The sequence below is a fragment of the Anomalospiza imberbis genome, chromosome 4, assembly GCF_031753505.1.
Source record: "Anomalospiza imberbis isolate Cuckoo-Finch-1a 21T00152 chromosome 4, ASM3175350v1, whole genome shotgun sequence".
Taxonomy (NCBI): Eukaryota; Metazoa; Chordata; class Aves; order Passeriformes; family Viduidae; genus Anomalospiza; species Anomalospiza imberbis.
Genome location: NC_089684.1, coordinates 46,067,311 through 46,091,344, shown reverse-complemented (window position 1 = coordinate 46,091,344; position 24,034 = coordinate 46,067,311). Strand labels below are relative to the sequence as shown.

Genomic DNA, 24,034 nt, shown 5'->3' with positions numbered 1-24,034 from the left:
AGAGGTGAGAGGAAGGGAGGGGAAGGAAGTGGCTGAGCAGCACCTCAGGTAAAGCTTTTCTGTTGCTTCTGATTTCTGCTATGAGCAAAGCTTCTCTCCAGTTAAAAATGAGCTTTTTCAAACTGCTGCAGAATAAAGCAGTACACAGTTCACATAACCCCCTGAACTTCTCATTCCTCCCTGGGTGAGCTTTAATTCCACTGCAGGCAAGCACTGCTGTACAGCACCCTCCAGTCAGAACCCCTTATTCATATATAAAATCATACAAACATACATACATGTATTTGCATGTATATCTGTATATGTATATATATGTATATAAATATATATATAAACCATACATACACAAATATATATGTGTGTATACGTATATACTTATGTATATACATATATATAGATCTATGAAAACATACAAACAGCCCCACACTTTCACATTTCTTTACAGCTCCCTTCAGCTTTCCTTCAGCATTAACAGCAGTGAGATACCAAGCATTGTGGGTTTTAACTTGAAGGCTTCTGCATGTCTGAGTAGGCACACTCTTACCTGTGAAAAATTGGAGGCTGCTCCTCACCTGATCACATCTGGCCTTAAGCCAGGATGAAAACTTCCTTTGCAAAGAAGTTCCAAGGCAAACAAGCTTTATTTACTCACAAGACTTGCACAAAGTTCACAGTGCATTCAGAGCAGAGAGAAGTGAAATTTTTTCTACCGGAATCTGATGTAGGAACAAATAAAACTTGAACAATAACTTTGATTTTTTATGAAGTATTTTCTTCCACCATTATGCTGTGTTGCAGATTCACCTAATACACACCAGCTACTCTTTGCTTGGTGGAAATGTAATCCTATTCCCTCCAGTAAAACAGATTTTTTTCCCAAGAATAAGCAGGATTGCACCCTTGCAATTACATCCCCAAGAGTTACCAATGTACATTAAGAACTCTTGTCAGAAGTAGTTTTATCAGTCTGTCATTTCATAAAAGACTAAATGCTGTACAAATCCCTGGAAATGATTGTGTTAAACATTTGAATACTTTCTATACTCCATTTTCACTGCACTGAAGAATGCTGCGTGCATATTTGCCCACAGTGTTCTGCCTGAAGATGCTCACTAGTTCTGCACTGGTGGAGAAACAGGCTCAGGTTTCTGAAATAAATGTTTCTCCTTAAAGTTTAAAAGCATTTTCTTCTTCATTCTTGTTCATTCTTTGATACATCATTTCTATAAAATACCTGCTTTTATGCTGCTCTCTAATCTTGTTCAAGCACTTGAACAAGTTGATGTGGGGGGAAGTTTAGGGTTTTTTTTTTTTTTTTCTTTCTGTGATCAGTTTGTTGTATTTTTTTAGAAAATTTGTTTAGTTGGTTTGGGGTTTTTTTGGTGTGTTTTTCTTTATTTGATTTTCCTTCTACTATCCCAGTTTTGGATTTTTTTTTCCAAATTATCTAGGTTCTCTTTTCTCACATTTTCCCCTTTTTTCTATCCATGGAACCAGACTGTCTTCACATTTTCCAAATGCCACAATAGAAGTTCTGAAATAACAGGAGACTCCCGTGGAAGCTTTTGTACCATTGTGCAGAATTGTGTTTGCCCTGAAGAATACTTGGTTAAAAATTCTGAAGGTTAGAATGTGCTCAAAGCTGATGTGATGTTCAATTTTTTTTCTGCTAAGCCAAGCACAAAAACATTGAAATGCTTTTCAGATTATTGAGAAAATTGATAGTCTTCAACAAGCAAGACTCACCTTTCAGAACCTCACCATGAAAAAAAGCTCCACAGGATTCCCACCTGTTTAACTTTGTTTCAGAAGCAGAAAAACCAAGGTTCTATAGCAGGAACGCAGCTTTTCTGTCCTTCTAAAAATGACACAGGAAAACATGATATGCACACAAATTTGAATACATGTCATCAACCAGACACTATACACTGAACCAGCTGTGCACAAGGGATAAGGTTAATCCCATGTTCCTCGTTTAATCTCATTCCAAACACTATGCTGATGTGTGACTGTGGACATCAATAGGAAAACCAGAAGAAACCTCACAGCAAAGACAGCAAAATAGGCAATTAAAAAAACCAATAAAAAAAGGTTTTATTTAATGACCCCAGCCTTTAGGACTGCCAGGCAGTGCATCCTTTCCCACCCTGCCCCGTGCCTGAAGGAGCAGTTTCAGGGCAATGTTTGGTGTGCCATCCCTGTACAGCAGGATGGAGTGAGTGCAGGGTTTCAGCTGCAGCACTCACTGCTCCCCTGCCCAATGCTGACTGACACTGCTCAGTGCTCGCTGCTGTGACACTTTTGCAAGAGCCAAACGGGTTGGAATGTAACAGCCCATGCTGGACAAGCGCCTCAGGCCAGGATTGCAGCTGGAAGCTCCTGCTAGAGCAGCCTATCATTTTCAAGAAACATTCTATTTTTCTCTTCACCTTCTTTGCCTTCCTCCCCACCCTGGAAGACTTTGTTTCATCCATGCATTTTTATTGAGCTGTCATCAGATTTCCATACCCATGCTCAAGGCACTGGGGTTTGATGGTGCATGCTAAAGGTCATCCAGCTGCACACTCTTTTAATGCACAACTCTTTTTTATGGCTATAAGCATCCACTTCTGTACAGAAAAGCCAAGTGATTTTTTTTTGTTTGATTAGAAGTTTAAAGTCTACTGTCACTGATTTCCCAAAGCACTAAGCTTTTTTAAAATTCCCATGCACTGAACATGCAACAATTTGAGGTTAATCAACATTATTTGCATTTGATTCTCCCAGGAAATGAGGGAGGGTCTTACAGAAAAAACTTCTGCATGATCAACAGAATCAAGCAGAGCTGCACCTACATTGCACAGGTAACACATTAGTTCATAGCTCCCACCTAGATCTGTGTCAGTGCTTCAGTTCAACACCTGTGTGACTTGCTGAGTCCTGGAAAAACTCAGCTCTGGCTGCAGCCCATGTAATACTGCAGAGCAGTGGGTGCTCACAGTTCTGTTTCTCTTTTCTCTCATTTCCTTCTTCTCTCTGCCTTTCCCTGCCCTCACACCCCTGCTCATTTCACCCTCCCACACTGTGTCCAAGTCCAGGAACAGATACACCTGATCCTTCCGCAGTAGGAATGAGGTGACTCCACACATCCTTAGTGTCTCTCTGCCCGTTTTTGCAAGATGGGGGAACTTCAGGATCCCTGAAGGTGAAGAAGTTGAGTTCTAAGTCAGAAAGCAAACAGCCAGCAACACTGTTTTCCTGTAGGACTACCATTCAGCCTGTGTAGAAGTTCCCTCACTGCACTGGGGTTATGATTCTTCCACACCCACTGTCTGAAGCAGACACTGGCCTTGTGAAAGAAGGCTTTTCCACAGTTCACACATGCGTTAATTATGAGAAAGATTTCAGGTTTTTATTATGTTTTCTCAGAGAAACTGAAAAGTACCTGAGGAATTTCATTAAAACCTTGCCACAAGCGAAAAAGACAAACTGACACTTCATATCCCACCTAAAAATGTGCAGGATTTCTCCTTTGTGGCATGCAAAGAGAAACTACAGAAAGGTTTGGGTTGGAAGGGACCTTAAAGACCATCTAGTCCTCCCCTCTGCCAGGGGCAGGGACACCTTCCACTAGCCCAGGCTGCTCCAAGCTCCATCCAGCCTGGCCTCAAACACATTCAGGGAGGGGGCAGCCACAGTTCCTCGGAGCAACAAACTGGGCAACACCGATAGAACTGGAGAGTAGTCCAAACATGTTTGCAGAAAAGTCATGAAGAAAACTCTCCCCCTTTAGACTTCCCACTAAGCGCTACACCCGGTTTAACTGAAAGCCAGTCTTCCACACTATAATGGATATTAAATGTTCAGCTCCTGCGGCTTTTAGACTCCTTGTCACAGGAAGGAACTCTCATGGCAGTCATTCTGTGCAGCTTTATGTGCATTTATTTTTACATCCAGGCACTGACAAACACCAGTGTTAGAGTTTCTGAAGTGGATGTCCCTGCACATCAGAAACCATTGCCATTTTGGCAATTAAGAAAAGCCTGTAGCTTCAGCCTTGTTTAGGATGGCAAATACTCAGAATTACATGGCATGCCTTTCTGTTATGGGCACTGTTCAGGGAGCGTGGTCAAAGAGCTGCCAGTTCCCACCAGGAGTATTTCTGCTGCACTCTGCATGGACCATCTCCTTTCACCAGGAGAGAGAGAGGAAAGGGTCAGAAGCACACACGAGTTGCTTCCAGCAGCTTTCCCAGGCAGGGATTTGGAGCGTTTTGTCACCACACGTGACTGGCTGGGTTCAGTCAACACTTTGTGCTCTGGCTGTCTAAACTGTCCCCAAAAGGGAGGAATGTGCTCTCTTTAGATAAAGATTCATTTGCTGTGTCAGACCCGAGGCTTCGTCCCCGCTGCGCACAGATCTGAGACTCGGCACAGAGTGGGGTTTGTACCAGATCTGACCACGGGGAAGCCAGGCTGCTTTCACAGGGACCCTCAGATCTGGGAGGCTGTGAGCCCGAGCAGCCAAACTCTTAAAGGCTCCTCCCCAGCATCTTCTGAACTGGTTTACAAGTCTGACTTGCAAAGTCCCCAGCACACATTTACAAAGCCAGTAATAAGCCTTTATGGGATGTGAAATGGTCTCACAAACCCAGGGCCCAAACATTTCAAGGCCCCAAGATAGATGCTGGCTGGAATAGAGAAAATTTCTTGTACAAAAAGCTTTAAAGGCTTTCAAAGCTTGCAGTAAATGTCTGCATTCGTTCCTTTCCCCCCCCCCCCCACGTTACACACTCCAGTGACTCAGCCCCCTGCAGTTACCCTGTACTTCAACTACTGTATCAACAGCTTGTTTCAGAAAGAAACAGTTTCACAGCCATCACAGAAGCCACTGTGTCTTCTGCTGCCAACACCAAAGTTTCGTCTATGCTTACACCTTCCTTTTCCCCTCATGTTTTGTAGTTACAATGTCGGACCTAATCCTTATCCCTTCTGCTTGAGGCAACACTAAAATTAAGGTATTTCTAGGCAGATGTTTGCCAGGTTACAGAAAACACAGAACCCCCCAAAGAAGTTACAAGTAATTGCTTCCACTAGAGATAGGTCTGTGCCTTAGAAAAAGGACTAGGCAAAAATGTAACCCAGTTACATGCAATCTACATGCAATTTTGTAGATTCGTGCAGAAAAACCAAACATGGATTTTATACAGAGTAACCTTGAAGTCAGCTGAAAAAGTAACAGCCCAAAGCTGCTTCAGAATTACCCAAAAGAGTGTTAAGAGCTCAAATGCAATACAGCTAAAATGTCATTATTTATTTTACATAGCCTCTCTCAAGAACATTTCAGTTTTTACTTTAGGAACTAAAGGCTCTCTAAGAGAGGATGTCAATAAAACGGTGCAAGTTTACCTGATAAGAACCGAGACAATGGTAATAAAGAAGCCAGGAAAAAGGAATTCCTAATTATCCCTGTGCCCTTACAGCTGGAATGGCAACCAGAGTGAATGCATGGGCCTGCTTTTATCTTAGGTTCACCTGAAGCACCTGGTTGGCACTCGAAGGCATTTCATCTCTTGCCTTCACAGCAGCCCAAGCATTTCAGTATTGAAGCTGAAGATGCCCAACTTGGACATATGTACCAAAACTTACATAGTACTGCAAACTTTAAATAAATCAAGGCAAAAATAATGCTTTCTGTTGCTGTTTTCAAACACGTTTAACACACAGAGTGACACATAACACATATACTTCAGGGAGCACAGATATTTTGGAATAGGAGATGTCAGGCTGCCCCATGGCTAGAAGACACACCAGTGCCTGTGTTAGCTGGGAACTGGAAGGAGAACCAACAAGGCTGTTCAAACATGTGAATTAATGGCATCCTCTCAATACATTTTACATCTCATATGCACATAGCCACATTTCTGACACAGCTATTCTGCCGTTAAGACACGTTAAAGCAGCAAAGAGGGAACCAAAAGCTCAGTACCAAGCCAAAAAGCTCACTTTAGCCCCGAGGGAAAGAGACAGAAACCACATCAGCCCACAGAGCCTCAAGAGGCCCTGAAGTCCTGTCCCCACCACCGCGGCAGCCCTGAGGGCCCCTGCCCTGCGGTACCACAAGGCTGGGCCCACCGGAGCGGCTCCCGAGCCCTCACGGCCTCCCACGGCAACCTCCTTCTCTCAGCACCGACAGACCTCGCCCACCAGGCGAACCACACACACCTACCTCCAGCACTGCAAAAAATCCCGTCCCTGCTTGTCTCTCCTCTGATCAGCTCCCCTTCCCCGGTCCGGGAGAGCCCCGTCCCTCGACGTGCCCGCACCGAGGGGCTCAGCATCAGCGCTCGGTCCCGCCGCCTTCGCACCTCGGCCCGCCCTCAGCGTCCCTCACGCCGCCCGGCTGAAAGGCCGGAGCCGGCCAAGACCTGGCGGAGCTCACTGGGGCGGCTTAATACTTGCGTGCCCCAAGCCGCCTCGCGTCCATCTCGTACCTCGGAGGTTCTTACAAGTCAGTAATTCGGACAACACCGCTCCTCCCGCTCGCCCCCCGCCCCAGCCCTCAGGCGCGACCCGGCATTGCCATTTCCCGCCCTCCGGCGCCGCGGGCCGGGGCTCCCCCTCAGCCGCTCCCGGCCCGGCGGGCCCGGCTCTCCTCCCCTCAGGTGCAAAGCAGGCGGATCGCTGAGAGGAGCTGCGCGAAGGAGAGCGACTAAAGACCGTGGCAGCAGCGGTGGCCGGAGATGGAGGTGGGGGAGCCGCGTCCCTGAGCCCGCGCTGTGGGCTGTAGCCGAGCTGTTCCTGCACAGGCTGTAGCTGGTGAGGAGCTGCGCAGCCCCGGCCAGTGCTGGTTCAGGTTGTTTTCCAAGAGTGCTGTCCCTGGGACTCACCGGCTTTGGTGGGCAGGCTGCCTCTAGGTCTTTGAGATCCTAACTGTAGATCGCAGGCAATATCACCAAACTGCTTTATTAAATCCCAGCTAGATACTTATATCTCCTAGACTGTTATACCATGTGGTAATTAGTAATAACACTAATCTGAATCTTAGTACCTGTAACCTCACCCATATAACCTGGAAGTGTGAGCAATCTCTAATTAAAGTCTGCTAAGTGGCAGCTGATTGCAAAAGAATTGATAACCCACTCAAAAATCAAAAAAGTCTCCATGCAGCAAAAGGGCTCATAGCTTTAGCAGAGAAAGTTTGGGGAATGTAGAAGGGTTTTTGCACCAGTGCTAAACCTGGTACATTTTGTACTCTGCATTTTGCAGTGCTTTGCACATTGAAGAAGAGCAAAATTATTACCAGTTTCCAAAACTTCCATCTTGGAAATCAGTGGTGGAAAAGCTAAACAGGATTGCACAGGCCAAAATAACCCTGAGACAAATGTGTTATGTGAAGATTAGAAAAATTAGGGCCAGTTTTGAAGGAAAGCTTTACCAAACCCTCAATGGATGCTTTTCATGGCAATTACCAGCACAGTTTTTGTGAACATCTTGAAGATCAGCTTCCCTCAAAAGGCCCATCCCATTTCTTTGGTGATAAAGCTGATGGGATTAAGAATAAATCCATTACTGTGAATAATGCATCGTATGAAGAGTTATATTGGCTGAGTCTGAGTGCCCTCTCTGTCAGAGGTAAATTTAGCACAGGGAACACTGCCTACCCACTCTGCAGAACCCAGCTCAGTCACACTGAGCTTAATGCATTACAGCAGAAGACATCAGGCGTGGCTTTGCCAGCAGAACACCGTACAGGAGGCTGCAGGCCATGAATGTTTCACACAAGTCCAGCTAATTGCAGCAGTGCAATCAGCTTTCTGTTGGTACGAGGTACCACAGTCAGACTCAGCCTGCGCTGCCCTGGCTGTTGAGACGTGCAAGGAAACACTCCATTAATCAGCTCCCAGGAGGAGAAAGCACAGCTTTCTCCCAGCCTTCAGAGCAATCCAAATTTGCAAGCAAAGCAAGAGTTTAGGGGTTAACAGTAACTGGAGGAAAAAGTTCGCCCATTGTAGTTGCTAAATGTGGTTTTGTTTCACTTTAAGCACCCATTAGTGTTGAAACATCATTTGTGTGCCTCTATATAATTTATAATCTATAGCTCTGGACTTAATGCCTATATTTAGAAGTGTATAAAGTATATGCATTTATACTTCATACTATATAATGATATAATCAAGTTTTAGCTTCTGAAACGAACCGTTCATTTACATTTTTACCAGGTACTTACCTGAAATTTGGGAATGCTTTAGAGTAGCCTGATCCACTCTGACAGCTTATTTATGGAATGAGTAGATGGCAGTGTGTACCCCCTGTGATGAGGAATGCAAGGAAGGATCTAGTACACCTCAAAGTGATTTTGTTTAATTCACCCAGGTCCATGGGTCTCAGGAATTGGTTTAAGGCTTTCTTCATCCAATTTTGTGTAGCTTCTTCCCCCTGTATTGCATTACTGTGCTCAAATGGCCACAGCTCAGGGAAAAGTGGTTCTGTTCTACTCCTGGCATTTCAGGCTTAAGGCCAAATGGAACTGCACAGGTGTAAATAAGGAGCAGATTTGTTTCCCAATGTCCCTTGTGCAACACTTGAAGCCTAACTCATAAGAGAAAGGAAAAAGTGGCCTGAGTTCCTGCCTTATTTGATTCCCCTAATAACTGCTCCATTATTTAATTACAGTTATGTAATTGCAGAACCCAGGAAAAGACTTACACTTAGTCCCTGTGACTGGAGTTTTTGCTTTTTAGATCGCTGGCTCATTAAAGACATCCTGCAGTTGTATGGCCAGGAACTGACTTGGTGTCCATGTGTTTGACATGATAATTACTCCTGTCACTGAGTTTACAGCTTCTCCTTTGAGCAGGGCCCTTGAGAACAGTCCCTGCTCAGAGACCTTCCTGCCAGGCAGGGCTGTAGCTCAGCAGCTCCGCAGCACTGCTGGTACAGGAGCCAACAATGAAGGGCTGATAGCACAGGTGCTGCAAGCCACTGACTGCCCTTCAGCAGCACAAGCACACCAAGGTGTAGGTGTGTGCTGACCATACCTGATGATCCTTGTTCATGCAGGGGCAGAGGAGCAAATGTCCGATTATTTTTCCCAAATGGAAAATGGATCTCAGGACAAACAGGCTTTTTCAGCTTTTGCCTCCCAACTACGTTTGACTTTTCAGTTTTAGAGAACTGATCCTGTTTTTACGGAGGAAAGGAATATTAAGAGCAATCATTCTAAGCCTCCGTGCAGCTTATCCTTGTGCCAGGTTTTGCTTTCACTAAAGAAGGAAAATATCCTTGTATTTTAGAATTTGCTCATTAACCAGAATTATGAGATAGCAGACTCTGAACTTGAGCTGTAGAGGAAGCAGAAATGGCTCTGACAACACCCACTGCAGCAATTTTGCTCTGTGGGTGTTAATTAGACAAGGTGAAGAAAATGCTGCAAAGTTCAGGGCTGAACTTCTCTTGGCCAGAGAAGGATTTTAACTGTGAGAGCAATTCCTCACATTTCCAAAACCGGCTCCTGGTCAGTACAGGAGTGGAAAAACACCATCCCTGTGTTCTCTAGCCAAAAGGATGTGGTCTGATTTTCTAAATGTAAACTCCTCCAGTCCCTATGGAGCAGGTACCTGGACTGCCTGGCACGAGAGCATGTGAACTGGCTGTCATGCAAGACAACTTCATCCTCATGCAAACTGCTCATATTTCATTTAGGTGTGCCCCGTGAGCAAATGCATGAGTGCATTAATTCCTTTGCCATCTCCTGATGCACACAGCAGCTCTGTGATTTGATTTGAATTGATTTTGCTGCTAACTCTGGTGACCCGCAATAAGAAATTGTTGCATTCGCCACAAAGTGATTTATGGTGGCAGAACTCTCTATTATATAAATACTTTCCAATGCATTAGTCAGAAATCCACTATCTTACTTCATTAAACCAACAAATGCAATCAATTCTTATCTGATTTACCGCTTCTGTGCATGGAAAAATGATTTTACCTTTATGCCAGATGGAATTGAAATGTAGATCACACAGTAAGAAATGTCTCTGCCTCAGTGTGTAAGTGCCACTAATCGAGATCAGAGCCCGCAGCTCAGGACTGAAGCTCTGATCACTCCCTGGCTGGCACATTACAGGAATGAAATGCATATGCATGTTTTGATAAACAGTGGTGAGCATTAGCACACTGCCTTTTTGGAGCTAAACACCCACCTCGTTTTCATCACAATGGGAAATGAAAGGCATGGCTGGAATACCAGCAGGGAACAAATGACATTAGGAGACAAAAGTGTTTACCAGCAATACATTGGTTACTGCCTCTCCTCTCAAACACCCCTCAGCACTTTAATAGCTGTCCTGTCCATGCTGATATGTGTCTCTTAAAAATATCTTACACAGGAATCACTTCAGTCAGACCTGAAATGCAGAGCCAGGACTTGCTTGCTGTATGTGTGTAAGCAGAATAACACATTTTCAGAAGTAATGCATCTTCTAATTTAAAAGGATGGATGTACTGCTGAATCTATGGCTCCTTCTCACAACACAGAGTCCATAAAAAGAGCTCTCACCCATTCCAGCTCTGCAGTCCATCAATAATTCTGCCAGAACCACTAAACACTACATTGCCCATGGAGTCCTTGTGTCCCAGCTATTTGCATCATAATTTTGAAGTAAAACTACTTGGGGCAAGGTATTGGGTCATTTTCCCCCACTGACCCTAGCCCCTTGTGCTTAGAGTGTGGGGAACAGGGAAGGTTTCAAAAACCTAAAGCAGAAAATTAAAATAATTGAACACTCTCTGTGCATGAGTGATTTAGTTCCTGAGCTGTGGCAGAGCTGAGTGGCAGAGGCAGAGTTCTGTGGTGTATCCCCTTCCTTTGGCAGATGCTTTGCCAAGAGCTGGGTGAAGCCACCTCAGCCCTCTGGAGATGACCTCCAGGCTCAGCCAAGGGAAGGTGGCACTTTCCTGAGCAGTGTCTTTAGGCAGCTGCCTAAAAAACAGCTCACACACCAACCCATTGCCAGCATTCCTGTTCTTTGTGGGCACAGGTCAGACACCAGTGGGGGACTGCTATCAGCACACTCAGCATACATCATTCGCTAGACAAGTTCTTTTTGAGCTTTTAGGACCCAACACTTGCAGTTCCACAGCAGGCTTTTTTCTGTAATGAATGGCTCTGTACAGATGCCTGCAATGTCATGGGACACAGACAGAAGAGTGAATCTGTCTCTTTTTGAGCCCCTCAAGCTAGAGCAGTAACTCTGCTAGCTGTCAGGAAATCACAGCCCCCTCTCTCTCTCTGAAGCAAAGCATCTGATCTTAAACATAAAGTCTGTGTCCTACACCATTAATAGAAACAAACAACAAAAAAAAAAAAAAATTAAAAATCCTGGAAACAATTGATAGCTGGGAAGGAACAGAACCACAACTCTTTGTGGCATCTAAGAATAGTTTCTGTTCTCTCTATGATGCAAGAACAAGAGGGAAAGGATAAAAACCACTGGTATCCAAGGATTTTTCTTGTCAGAAAGGGTGCATTATTGTCCTTACTAAAGGAATTCAAAATGGGTTTCATTCATCTAGACAGTTCAATGATATCTATACCTGTCATACCTATGGACTTTTTCCAGCTAATACATTTTTAATCAGCAGGTAAAATGTTGGTATGTCTTCCAGAAGTTCCTGAACACTCAACTGCTCTTTCTGGAATCAGAGATCCGTTTACATGTGATTCAAGACATGTGATTGTGACATGTGATTGTGACATTGTGACACGGACATGTGATCCGTTTACATGTGATTCTAGTTCTAAGAAACCTGCACAATTACACTGCAATATACTATGAAAACATCTTCACAAAGATGGAATTAGCAAAGATATCAGATGAATACATAGACAAAGCCTGACTTCCAGAACTAAAGTCCATTTAAGAAAATATTTCTCCTAGGCAAGATTTCTCAGCCTGATGCACTGTTACAGCATTTTCCTGTAAGATTTTTATGTTGAGTGCATAATTCATAGTTCAGAACTGTTTGTTTCATATTTTCTCACGTGCTCCTTTTTCCCTTTGCCCCCTGCTACACTGTGGTACTGCAGATTCTGCATGTGCAATGTCACACGTGGTGTGCTGGGCTGGGACAGAGACCAGTGATACCCTCCTGATTACAAGGTACCTGAGGAGTGGGCCAGGTGTGAGTGCAGCTTTTTAAGGGCTGACACTTGGAGAAAGGTCAAAAGAGAAGCTTACTTCTGATTTGGCATCCTCAATTTTGCAACTGAGTCCTCTTGCTGAGTGGTAAGAATGAAAAGCAGAGACATAAATGGCCCCCAAGGCTCTTTAGACTGAGGCTGACCAGCTGCTGCAAACACAGCTGCTGACAGGCAGAGGGTAATGAAGAAAAGGAGTTGTATAAGTGCCACAAAAAAGCCTTGCTGCTTGTTCACCTGGCTTTACTTCTTACTGGTGGAAATCTGTGCCTGGGAGTAGCAAGTAGTGCCTGAGCCAAGAACCTGACACCTGGTTGTGCAATGGCACTGGTGGAGGGGAATTACCTCAGTAAGAAATTAATAAACCCCATCTGGACAGAGTGCTTTTCTGGCTGTGCATGTGCTCCAGAGTGGCACTTGGAATAAATAAATGTTTGGAAGATCTTCATGGTTATGAAAAAAATGAGAGTTTGCACATGTTTTCACTAAAATGAAGGCTTATTTCCTGCCCATCTCCCCACTGAGAGCCCACCTGTAGGAAGGGATGTCTGCCCCTGCCTAATCTTTCCAGAGTGGGAAAGCCACTCAGCTTGTAGAATTAAAACACCATAGCAAAATATTGCAAAAAAAAAAGAGGTATGAAATAAGTTTGATGTGAGTTGCAAAACCCCAAGTATTCATTCTGTGACCAGGTGAGAAGCTTTCATTAGCAGGTGCAGTGCTCTTACAGAGAAAAATGGCATTTTGAAATTACAGCCCACGTGCTTTCTTCAAAGCAAACAGCCAAGGGCACAAAGAAAACTCCTCAGTGAATAATGAACTCCTGTTAGTGCACTGTGCCTTGTGTTTAGAGGTTTGGCTAAAAGGGTGAAAACAGTCACCTCCTTTGGTGGAGCTGTCTTAGCACAGTGGCAGAAAAGTCAGACAGAAGAAACTTCTTGGTGACCTAGTAGCAGGCAAGCCTTGCTTAAATGGTATTTTGCCATGTGAAACGTGTGTTTTTAGCCATTACCTGTAGATATTCCTTTCAATAGTGTTTTCTCTAGAAAGGATTTTGCCCTCAGAATGATGTGAGACCATTTACCCACGAGTTTCAGGCCTATCACATGAAATTAAGCACCAGAATGCTCAGTAATCAGAGACCTCACCCTGGAAAATGGATAATGACAGAGTCCTTGAAATCAGTGAAGGTTAAAGCTGCCTGTTTGTAACAACACCTCTATAAACCCAAGGTAAGATGTTGATTAGGATATTTTATCAGCCACATAACAATTATGCTTAATGCTGTAAGGAGAGTTTATTTTGAGCACTGCATGACCTCACAGATTGATCCAGCAAATAACCCCCCTACTTGGCAAAGACACAAATATTGTGCTTTGTTCAAACTTGTCCCATGTCCATACACTCCTCACAGATAATCACTTAGGGACATAAAGTACACATGAGGGGTTCCTGAAAAGTGTCTGCAGAAAATCAACAAGCCCAATGGTTTTTTTCCCAGTAGGATTGTGTAAATGAGCCATATGTCAGCCAAAGCTCAGGCAAAAGTTCCCAATAAAATAGCTACAAGCTGTACTTGGGTCAGTTTGGGACCTACTGATGGTTGAAACAAATAGATGCGCTCTCCTTTTGCCCTGCCTGCCTGAGAGGCTGCCTGGCAGGTGGCAGATGTGCCACCCTGGAAACATTCCAGGCCAGGCAGAGCTGAAGATGTCCCTGCTCAGTGCAGGGAGCTGCTCTAGGTGTTCTTTAATGGTCCCTTCCAACCCAAACCATCCTATGAATCTGTGACCTTCCCAAAGGACTTCCATGGATAAACAGGAACTATTCCTTGACCTTTTCCTCATGAATTCTCATTATTAAGTAATTACAGCTTTTGGAAATATCTTGGTTTAAGTTATGCTTTTAACAGAAGTTTTATAAATATTTTATGATTTTGCTTTCATACCAGAATTTTAATCTCACAGGCAATAAGGTTCCCCAAAATGATCTATACAACCTCACACTTACCCCTTGAGCAAGAATTCTCACTCAGGCAGTGCCTAATGCAAGGTAAGCCCACACTCTTAATTTCTCTTGTTTGTGTTCCTGCAGTTAAACCTTGCATGTGCCCTTAAAATGTTAGGAATGATCAGACTTCCTGGAAATTTGATGCACGCTGCTCATAATGAGTTAAAAATTTCAGGGGAGGTGGAGTTGCTGTAGTACTCCTCAGGACTTACAGGTATTCGGGTATTTGCAACAAGATGTGTTTTGTTTTCCTGGTCAAGAGCTGAAAAATAAATTTATGAGGGAGGAGAAAAGAATATCTGACCTTCTCTAAACACTGCAATTTTTGTCACCTGAAATCAGCTCTACCTTCCATTACATCCACACAGCACTGTCAGCATGTACATGACTGGAAAGGTGAGCTCTAAATCGTTCTGAAAAGTTCAAGTCCACAGGTTTGCAATAGATCTTCCTTTGTGCTCTTTTGTCTTTAAATTTGCTCTCACAAAGAAGCCATGAACTGTAGAATTTGATGTATTATTTCTCACTCCTGGCTGCATTCAGCTTTTGGAGTTCAGGCCCTGATCTATTTAGTGGTTGTGAATCGTTTCTTTGACTGGAAAGAAAATCACCAGAGAATTTTATTGTATTGCCCAGTCTCCTCATGAACAAAGACAGTGCTGCTCTAGAAAGTTCCAGATTTCAAAGGACAAGGTTTTGAGTTTTAATAGTCCATATTGGCCAGCCAGAGACTTCCTTCTGGCAGTGTCAATATCCTTAAATGTGGCAGATCTCTAAACTATGGAACCTGTTGGCTGAGAACTTGCTATAGACTAACTGTGATGAAGAGTGCTAGGTGATAACACTTTCCAGCTCAGCCTAACTCTGTTTTTATGCCTTGTTTATGATTTTTAAGCCAAGGCTCATCTGGGATTCTAAAGTGAATGAAACTCAACACTTGCATCTAGACAAGAGGGTGTCTACACTGTGCCTTGTTGCTATGCCAGAGCCTAAATACCCAAGGATTTCTTTCTCAAACATCCATGTGAAAGGTTATGTTGTTTAAATAACAGCTTTAGACCAGACAGATAAAATAAGGCACTCTGTTATTTTTTCCTCTTAGCCTTAGTATCTGGGTAATAATAAGATTCATTCCTTCAACTGAGTCAAAGCACCAGGCTTGTTTCTTGTGATTTTTCTGCTTTTGCTGGAAAGTAAGTTAGCAGCATCAATTGTATTAGTGTTTCTGTCAACACCCACATTAAATATGTTTCTGTATAGGAGACATCACATTCCAGCCTACTCTGGACATCTAAATTTATCAATCTTTCATCACATCCATATTGAAATCCAGCTACCACCTGGATTCCTGTAGGGCTTACTTAGTGAAATGCTCAGAATATTTCTGTTCCAAATATCAAATTAAAAATCAACTGAAGTTTATATTTAGGCAGGACAGCCAGTAACCAGACACTTTCATTGCTATCTTTCTGCTTTTTTGTAGTGTCAGGGCAAATTCCCATAATCCAAATCAGAATTTGGTGCATGCTGTGCTTTTTTGGTATTCCTTTAAGCTGCATTTATTTCCTTTATTTTAGAATGCCTTAGTGGCACTGCCACTAAGCCCTTTGCACTCTTTTCCATGTCCTGTGAAATTTAGAAACGGATATGGGAATTTCAGCAGGGTTTTCTGGGATTTTCCTGTTGTATTGACTGGAGAGCTTAGGACAACAATGTCAGCTGAGGGCTCAATTCCCTGATGTCTGTGCAGTCTCTGCTCTGCCTTACAGCCTTATTTAGGGAAAAATGCACTGGGTTTATGAGCTTCTAGGTGAGACTGAACTCAATACCCACAGAAATGCACTTTTTTCTCCTCAAGTTATTCACATGGTTCAGAGTGAGTCTTGATTCTAAGTTTACTCAGAAGGTCTCACAGGTTGCATTTTTCTCATCTTCCATTATTACAGCTAGAACACAAACATAGCAGCTCTTATTTCAAGGGGCATTTTTATATGGGCAGGGCACTTTCTTCTGGCAAACAGTCCCAGTTTGTACTGAAACAACCTCATCTCATCACTGACAAATACTCTGTGCCTTCCTTTGGAGTACAGCCTTGTTTATGGATCTACAGGCAACAGGAACCTTTATAACAAAATTGCATTAACCCCTGCAAAACATTTCATTTGGCAGAGATCAATAGCTTCAGTCAAGTGCCCCTTGGCAAAAATAATCAGAGACATGAACCAGAGAGGGAGTTACTTTGTTATTCTCCAAGTGAGAAAATAAAAGAGATATATATCTAACTTGGAGTCTTAAAAGTGTATTTGCATTTGAGTTTTCTGAGCTCTAGATTTTAGCCATAGTTCTTGCTTTGGCTTTGTGTCCTTTTTTGAAGACCACTGTGGGATCAGATTTCTTCTTTTCCTTCAGGTACCCAGTTATGTTCAGACCCTGCTGTGTGGATTTTAGGGAGCAAGTATGTACCACACACCCCCTACAGCCTTCTGGGGTCTGTGCCTTGCGTTTCACCAGAGGCTGTCCCTGCTTCTGTTCTATTTCATGGCAGCTGCCATTTACTCTTCTGCTGGAACCAAGTTCTCTCACTCATCTGATACAGCCACAATTGTTAACCACAACTATGTACAGACTCCAAAACCAGCTCCAAAGGGAAATATGGCTGCATATAGTTCTGTTTGCTGATTCCTTCCAGTTTTTGTAAGACAAGATACTCTGATTCAGGCCAGGGAAAGCCGTGACAGGCTAGAAATGAAGGTGGAAATTCTCTAAGCCTATTAAAGTCCTAGCTGAATGCAAATTTAGCACATGCTTAGCTGTTAACATTTAGGTAGACTTGTTTTGCTGAACTGAGGTCTAAAGCTCCCTACTTATAATGGACAACATAATTTAACTTTAAACTCAGGATCACTGTGAATGAGCTAATGCAGAAATCAATGGTAAAACCTAATGGAAAGTGAGAAGATTTCAAGTTTCACTTTTTCTTTCCTTTGAAAAGAACTATGCCCTTTCAGTGCTGTTTTTCCCTCAGTCCTCCCCACCTACCATGGCATACCTATAAATGCACATTTAAGAATGCTAATTAGGAACATATTCAAAGCAAGAGCAGTAGAAGGGTGGACACAGAACAAGGGTTCAAGAACCAAAGAGCAAATTAATACCCATAAAGAAGAAACAAAGACAGGAGAGAGAAAATGAAAAGGAGAGAAAATCAGAGCGTTTGCTCTGTGCCAGTAAATAAGCTGAAAATTACATTCCCAGATGGATACCAATAGCCTTTGCTGTCAGCAGAACACCAGGATTACTGCCACATGATTGAACATTACATATATTTCTTGAAATTTACAGGACTTTATGTAAGCATCTAGCAAAATAATGAAGGAGCCACTCCGAGCCTCCCCCATAAAAGTGCTGTGGTGTCTGGTTTTGCAGAATAATAGGGTATTAAAGCATCCATGGAAATGCCTATTTACCTACTAAATGGATGTGTGCAGCCCTAAGTGTGGATACAAATTCTCTAGGAGCAGCTTTGCAGCTGTCATTTCGGGTGATGTTTGATAACAGCACACTGTGGCTGGGCAGAAGCACAATTGCTTTGAGAAGGCTGAACAGATGTGGGACACTGACTACAATTTTCCTTTTGTTAAGGTCAAGGACCAAAATTTCTGGTGTAAAAAAAGTTATTGGAGGTAGCCAAAACATCTCAGTCATTGTAAACAACACAGCCACTGCTCAGAAATTCTGATGAAAACAAGTATTCTTTCAATTATCTTTGAACAGTTGCTCTGAAGTTTTATTCCTGCACACAGGTATTTGTATTCAGGTACGTTGATTTACTACCATGGGATGAGACTGCTGGATCATGTGGTTATCAGCATTTGGTTAATGGAAATAGAAAAATGTGGTGGGAAGAAAGCACAAACCCATTTGATCCTGTTTAATGTCAACTCTTTTTTGAACAAGCCTGTCCAAAAGCAGGATGTGCTGTATCTTAGCCACCCCTGTAATCCAAGGGATTTCATCTCAGTCTTTGTTTCACGTGAGATGTGGAGGTGGGAAGTGGCATTTTTGTTATGCGAGCCTGGCAAAACACCCACAAGCAAAGGATAATAAACAGTGTAGGAAGAGACTCCTTGTTCTTGCTCACCAAAGCCAGTAAGGGGCGCTTTATAAACATTATTGGTACCTGAAATGCCTTTGCAGTCTCCAAAACCATTTCATAGTGACCATCAAAAATTTATTAGCTAGAACAAGAGGAAACAGAAGGTTAAAAATTAGTAGATGACCTATAACAGATAATGAATATGACCAAGGTAATTTTTATGCACTTTTTGGGACCTGTTCAGAAGAGGCTAATTATGAGAGGCACTGCCACCAGAAAACACATGAGCAGAAGAACAGGATGCTGGAACAGGTTTAAAACGTGTCCAAGAAAAAACCGAAGGTTTGGATTAGCATTTGCCTAATTGCTGGAGCTGTGAGCTGTCAGGAACCCCTCCCACCCAGCTCTCTGTGCCTCAAGTTGTTTAAAATACTGGTCCAGCCAAAATAACAGCATTGGCTGAGTTGAAGCTGTGTCCTCAGCTGGAATTGAAGCTGGAGCTCCTCCTACACCAGAGGAGTTTTACTGTAGTCCCTGCTTCTCTGGGAAAAATGGATGAGTAATTGCCTTTAGGGCAAGGACACCTACAGGCTGAGCAGAGCAACAGACCTTACTGCATCCTATCGCAGCTAACTGACCCAGGAACAAGCTTCCTAAGGAATGCCAAGCCAAACAGAGAGACCCTGCCAATGGAAGTACAGCCCTCCTTACTGACACTGAGCATTTCCCCACTGCTGTGACGTGTTCTAGCTCATTTCACAGGAACTGACACTGCCCGCAGCAAGGGACGGCTTGGAGTCCCACAAGTATTGATGCTGTGGAAGCCTTTCCCAAGTGCTGACTGTTCATTCCTTGAAAACCAGCTACTTGGAAAGTGCTCCAAGTTGAGGAGTCAAAACCACACCTGTCTTAAAACATCAGGTTTGTCATGGTGAACGCCAAACAAAAAGCTTTTCCAGTCTTCACAAGGATTTTTTCCCCTGTTATATTGTATAGCAAGCCTGGCTTTGGAGAGCCTGTAGAACATAGAAACTAGCTAAAAACCAAACCCTGCTGTACTCCATGTGTAAGCTGTGCCAAGTCACACTCTGAGAAAACACAGCACCTCTAGTATTTCCAGGCTCTTTGCAGGAGATACCAAGCAGCTCAGTTTAAAGTTAGGTATTTAATATTCTGACTTATTGGTTGGATAAAAGTTTTAATTTCTTGGCTTCATTATTCATGAGCAACCAACACTTGACATGCAGAATACTTAGATAGAACAATTGGTGCTCTCAACATCGAGACTGTATGCAAGTCCTTAGAAAATGAGAACCATGACTTGCACTCACAATTCCCAATTTAATTGCTGTAGCTGTTCTGCAATTGTTGCTTTAAAGGCTCTGGTTTGACTAATGCTCATAATCCCACAAGATGAACTAACACGGCTCCCATACAAAAGAACTTGGTGATGGAGGATGAGGGACAAAGAGCTCTCTCCATCAATTTTCATGACAGCTTTCTACAATCAAAGTCCAAGGGTCACATGCACCAGGGCTAGCACAACAAATCCCATCCCACAGCTCCAAGGACAGGCTCCTCTCACCTGCAGTGCACTCCCTGCACTTTCCCCTAACTCTGTGTTCCACTTGTGAGCACCTTGTGCTCAGACAGGGAAGGTGCCCAACTCATCTGTCCTTCTGCACTGGAAGCTGCTCTGTCTCATGGCTGGGACAGCAGCAGCTTCTCTCCTTAGCAGTTGTTAAACCCTGTTTCCACCATTTTTCCATCTACTTCTGCTCCATTTTGAGAATTCCAGTACAAACAGGACCCCTGTTAGCCACCAGCAAAGTGAAATATCATTAAATAATTTTGCTGGATGGCAATCAACCACACTTCTCCCACCTGTCACTCTTCAAACACACAAGTAAAGCAGAGTAATTTGGAATAGAGATCCTTAGTTTTTATTTTCTTCCCCCCCCACATTGTGCTTTATTGATAGATGAAAAGCTAATTTAGTCTCAAGACTGTTCTGTGTCCACCCCAACTATTTCACTTCAATAAATAACCTTGCTGTGAATACATTTTAATTAGTGATTTCATAGTTGGAACTGTGCAATTGTAATACAGTAGGCCTGAGGACCTATTGAAATAGTATAAAAGACATAATTATTTTCAAAAGCTCTGCTGGAATAAGGCAGGTAAAAAAATCCCCTGCTGGCACCTGTTTTCTGTGTCCAATCTATAATTAGCACTTCACCTTCTCTCTGTATTTATCAAAGGGCAGGCTACAGGTTGTGCAGGATGCTCCCACAGTGCTGGAAATTTTTCCTTCTTTGCTTGCTGTTCCTTGCTGAGGTCATTATAATCAAGACAAGATTTTTACTTCATTTGACAATTTTGTTCTAATTGACTGAAAGGTATTACAAAGAAAAATGGGAACAAAACCCAGAGATGCAGAAGGATTTTCCTGACTCTCTGGGCCTGGCCTGGGATTCTTTCACACAGCGTGGAATAAGTGAAGTAGGGCCTAAGAATAAAAAAATCAAACCCTTGTCATACATGTTACTGCTGAGGGCAGGCTGGCAAGGGCTTTGAGGAGCGAGCAGAAGAAATGTCTTGAAAGAAGCATCAGCTCATTTCAGATCTGAATTCAAACCTGCAAGCAAGATGCTGGGCTAGAGGAACGTGATATGAAATGAAGGGTCGTGACAATGTCTGGGATGGATGAAATCAGGCACTGGTTACCTTTATTGGGATGCAGCTCACTTAATCTGGCCCTTGTTCTCAGGACACACCCTTTGGCACAGAAGAACAGGAGTGATAGAGGCCAGCTGGATTTTTCAAACAGGCTGCTTTTGATTTACACGCTCCCTTGAAGGCCCTTTTTGTCTCTTATGCAAAAGAGACAAATATTGAAGAAAACTGCCAGAACTTCACTGGCATGTCAGTGAAAACAAGAAAGTTGTCCTTAAAATGTAGGCAATTTACACCTACTTAGAGTGACTACAGTTAAGGAACACTAGGTATGAGCTGTCATATCTGCTCCCTTCAGCTCCCTCGAGGTGTGGCTGGGGACATTCTGGCAAGACTGCTGCCCTGCACAGTCTGAGGGAGTGGGCTGCCTTCAGCTGCCACGTGTGCTGCCATCTGAGCCAGCTCTGCCAGCCCTGGCCACAGTTAACAGGGAGAGGAAAGCTGATGGTCTCAGAACCAAATTCATAGGAAATGCAGTGAAATAGGAGGGTTGATACTCCATTTGAAACTTTACTAATTCAGAAAAAGAGACTTTCAAAATCTTGTGAAATTAACAGATTACAAAAGCAGTTCAGTGAACCTGCCATACCTTTGAATGTGTATCTCGCTGCAAAGGCTGACAGTGTCTCTGCTTCTCCTCTTGCAATGCAGACCTGGCCTCTGCCTTATTCATCCCTCATTTGTGTTCAGTTGTTTCACAATTCCTCCTGACTACCTCTTAAATTTCTCAAATCTTAAACATCAGCTGAGAGGAGCAGGACTGACAGAGAAGGAGCTTGCTTGTGAGTGACCTCCTCAGCACAGCACAGCAGCATCCCTCCCTGGCAGCAGACTGCTGCTAATTAATTACCTGTGCATGGCTCTGTCATCAAAAGCACCAAACAAACAGGAGTCCTGTTTCCAGAGAAACCTCAGGGTAAATTATGTACAGGTGTCATGGGATCCCCTGCCTGAATCCATCAATACTAAGGGCCTTGGAAGAGGAGGAGGAGGTTGAAAGATGGGGACTGGGAGTTCAGAAAGCAGTTGGGTCACCTGAAATACAGCAGCCCTAAAACCTGGGGTCAAAAGCAGGGGAAAAAGCCAAAAATTAAAAAATAGTCCCAAATATTAATATTTACTCAGTGATGCAAGAAATTAAAACTGAGGTGTATTTGCCTGTGCTTTTCTATAGAATGCTTGGGAAGAAGTCTGAGCAACCTGCATAAACTTGAAAGGAACACATAGTAAAGCAACTCATCAGTAGAGAATTTAAAAACTAGAGAGGGGTGGATGAAGAGTTAAGATATAAAGGTCACTGTGCAAGGACCTTGCAAGCTCTGTATTGTGTGCTTTTGTGACTGAGTTCTAAAAGGGAAGAGAAGCACACTGAAGTTGCAGAGTGGAATAGACTCCGGTCTGCTCTGTACAGATCAAGCTCCCAAAATGCTGTGTATCACTGAGGAAATCAAAACACAAACAAAGTTCTTCTGGGAAAAATAAAGACTGAAATCAAGAAATAAACAGAAAAAAATTTATCCCCACCTGCTGCCTTGCAGTTGGTGGAAACTGAACATCTTGGATGCATCTGTCTGCACTGGACAAATAATTGCTGTTTACCATCCTAGGGGAAAGCCAGGAAAGCAGGGGAGATCATAATCCTCAGAGCACACCCCTCCTTTTCATGAAGTGCACTCAACAAAGCTGTGATCACTTAGAAGACCTGATGAGATGCCTCCCCTGGTGACCAAAGCTCAGCTTTTCCCAGATATGGCAATCTTAAAAAGAGGAGAGCCAGGAAATTGTCCACCCCATTTATATTGCTGAAGTCTGAGTGAGAACAGGTACTTCCAGCTGTTCAAGAAAAGGCAGAGGGATGCACCGCGTGTTCTCCACCTCCCTCTGCTGCACTGGGCTCTCTGTGCACATCAGTGAGAAAAGAGGCTGAGTTCTATTCCTTCCTGATGTTCCAGTGTTCCAGAGAGGAGCAAGTACCCAGGATTGCACACCAGCCTCACAGGGAGTGCACTCTGGTCCTACAGAACAACCCCCCCTTCTCCTTGTACTTATGAATGGAAGAATGAGATGTTGGTGCTGGGGGGCTGAACAGAGGGAAACCAGACTGCTGAGACACTCGATATTAGCACTACACTTTTTGGGTCTCCAAATTAGGATGCAAAAGAAGAATGCAGTCCCTGACTCAGCCAATGCAAAGGGAACATTTTTGCATATTTTTGATATGTAATCTTATCAGCAGACAGCTTTTTCTTTTCAGTAAAATAAATCCTTGTAATTCCACAGTACGGAAATCTGACAGTACAGAAAGGAATTTTTATGATGGCTGAAAGTCTTTGCACAGCCCATATTGCAGCTTAGGATAATTATTTATTACTGGTGTTACCATTGCTGAGCTTTTAATGCACTTGTGGCCAGTGGGCAGAAAATGAGCAATCCCTGGTGACAACAGCAAAAATGCACTTCTCCCATGGCAAGTAACTTTTTAAAGTTCCTCTCAGGCTGTAATATTTTTCCCCTCCATGCAAGAGTATTAAAATGAATACTCTGGATATATAAATCAGAGTAGGGTGAGTTCACTCCTGTGCCAAGAGGGAGCTGAATGAATCCTGTGATGTTAAAGCTGAGAGGGGCCTCCTAGATCATCCTGTTGTGCCTCCCTTCCCCTGGCCATGAACAGCTGCTGCTGTCACTGGAGCAGAATCCTAAACAGCACAAGGATGGGGAAGGAATGCTGAGCTCTCCCCTCCAGCTGCTCATTAGTGCATTACCATTTTCTACAAGCTATTTACTACAACGAACTACTTACTATTTACTTTTCTGTACCTCTCTGTTTTCTCATGTACCTTATCAACTACTCACATCATTGCCTCTACAGTCACAGTGAACTTTCTCTACCTAAGTTATTGTCATTCTGACCTTCCCTCAAGAAGGCCTCTTTCTCCCAAAGCATAAAAAGAACTTGCTTTGTTCTGGTTTCCATCCATTACATCTTTCAAATACTCAGTAATTCCTTAG

The 24,034-nt window shown here is 43.4% G+C and overlaps 1 long non-coding RNA gene across 1 annotated transcript; it reads right to left on the bottom strand.

The window, feature by feature from the left end:
- Positions 1-809: 809 nt before the first annotated feature.
- Positions 810-2,200, bottom strand: LOC137472865 (uncharacterized). Its single transcript, XR_010998451.1, has 2 exons — positions 1,747-2,200; positions 810-1,604 (listed from the first exon to the last, which is right to left on the bottom strand). It is a non-coding gene; the product is annotated as an uncharacterized lncRNA (long non-coding RNA).
- Positions 2,201-24,034: the final 21,834 nt, after the last annotated feature.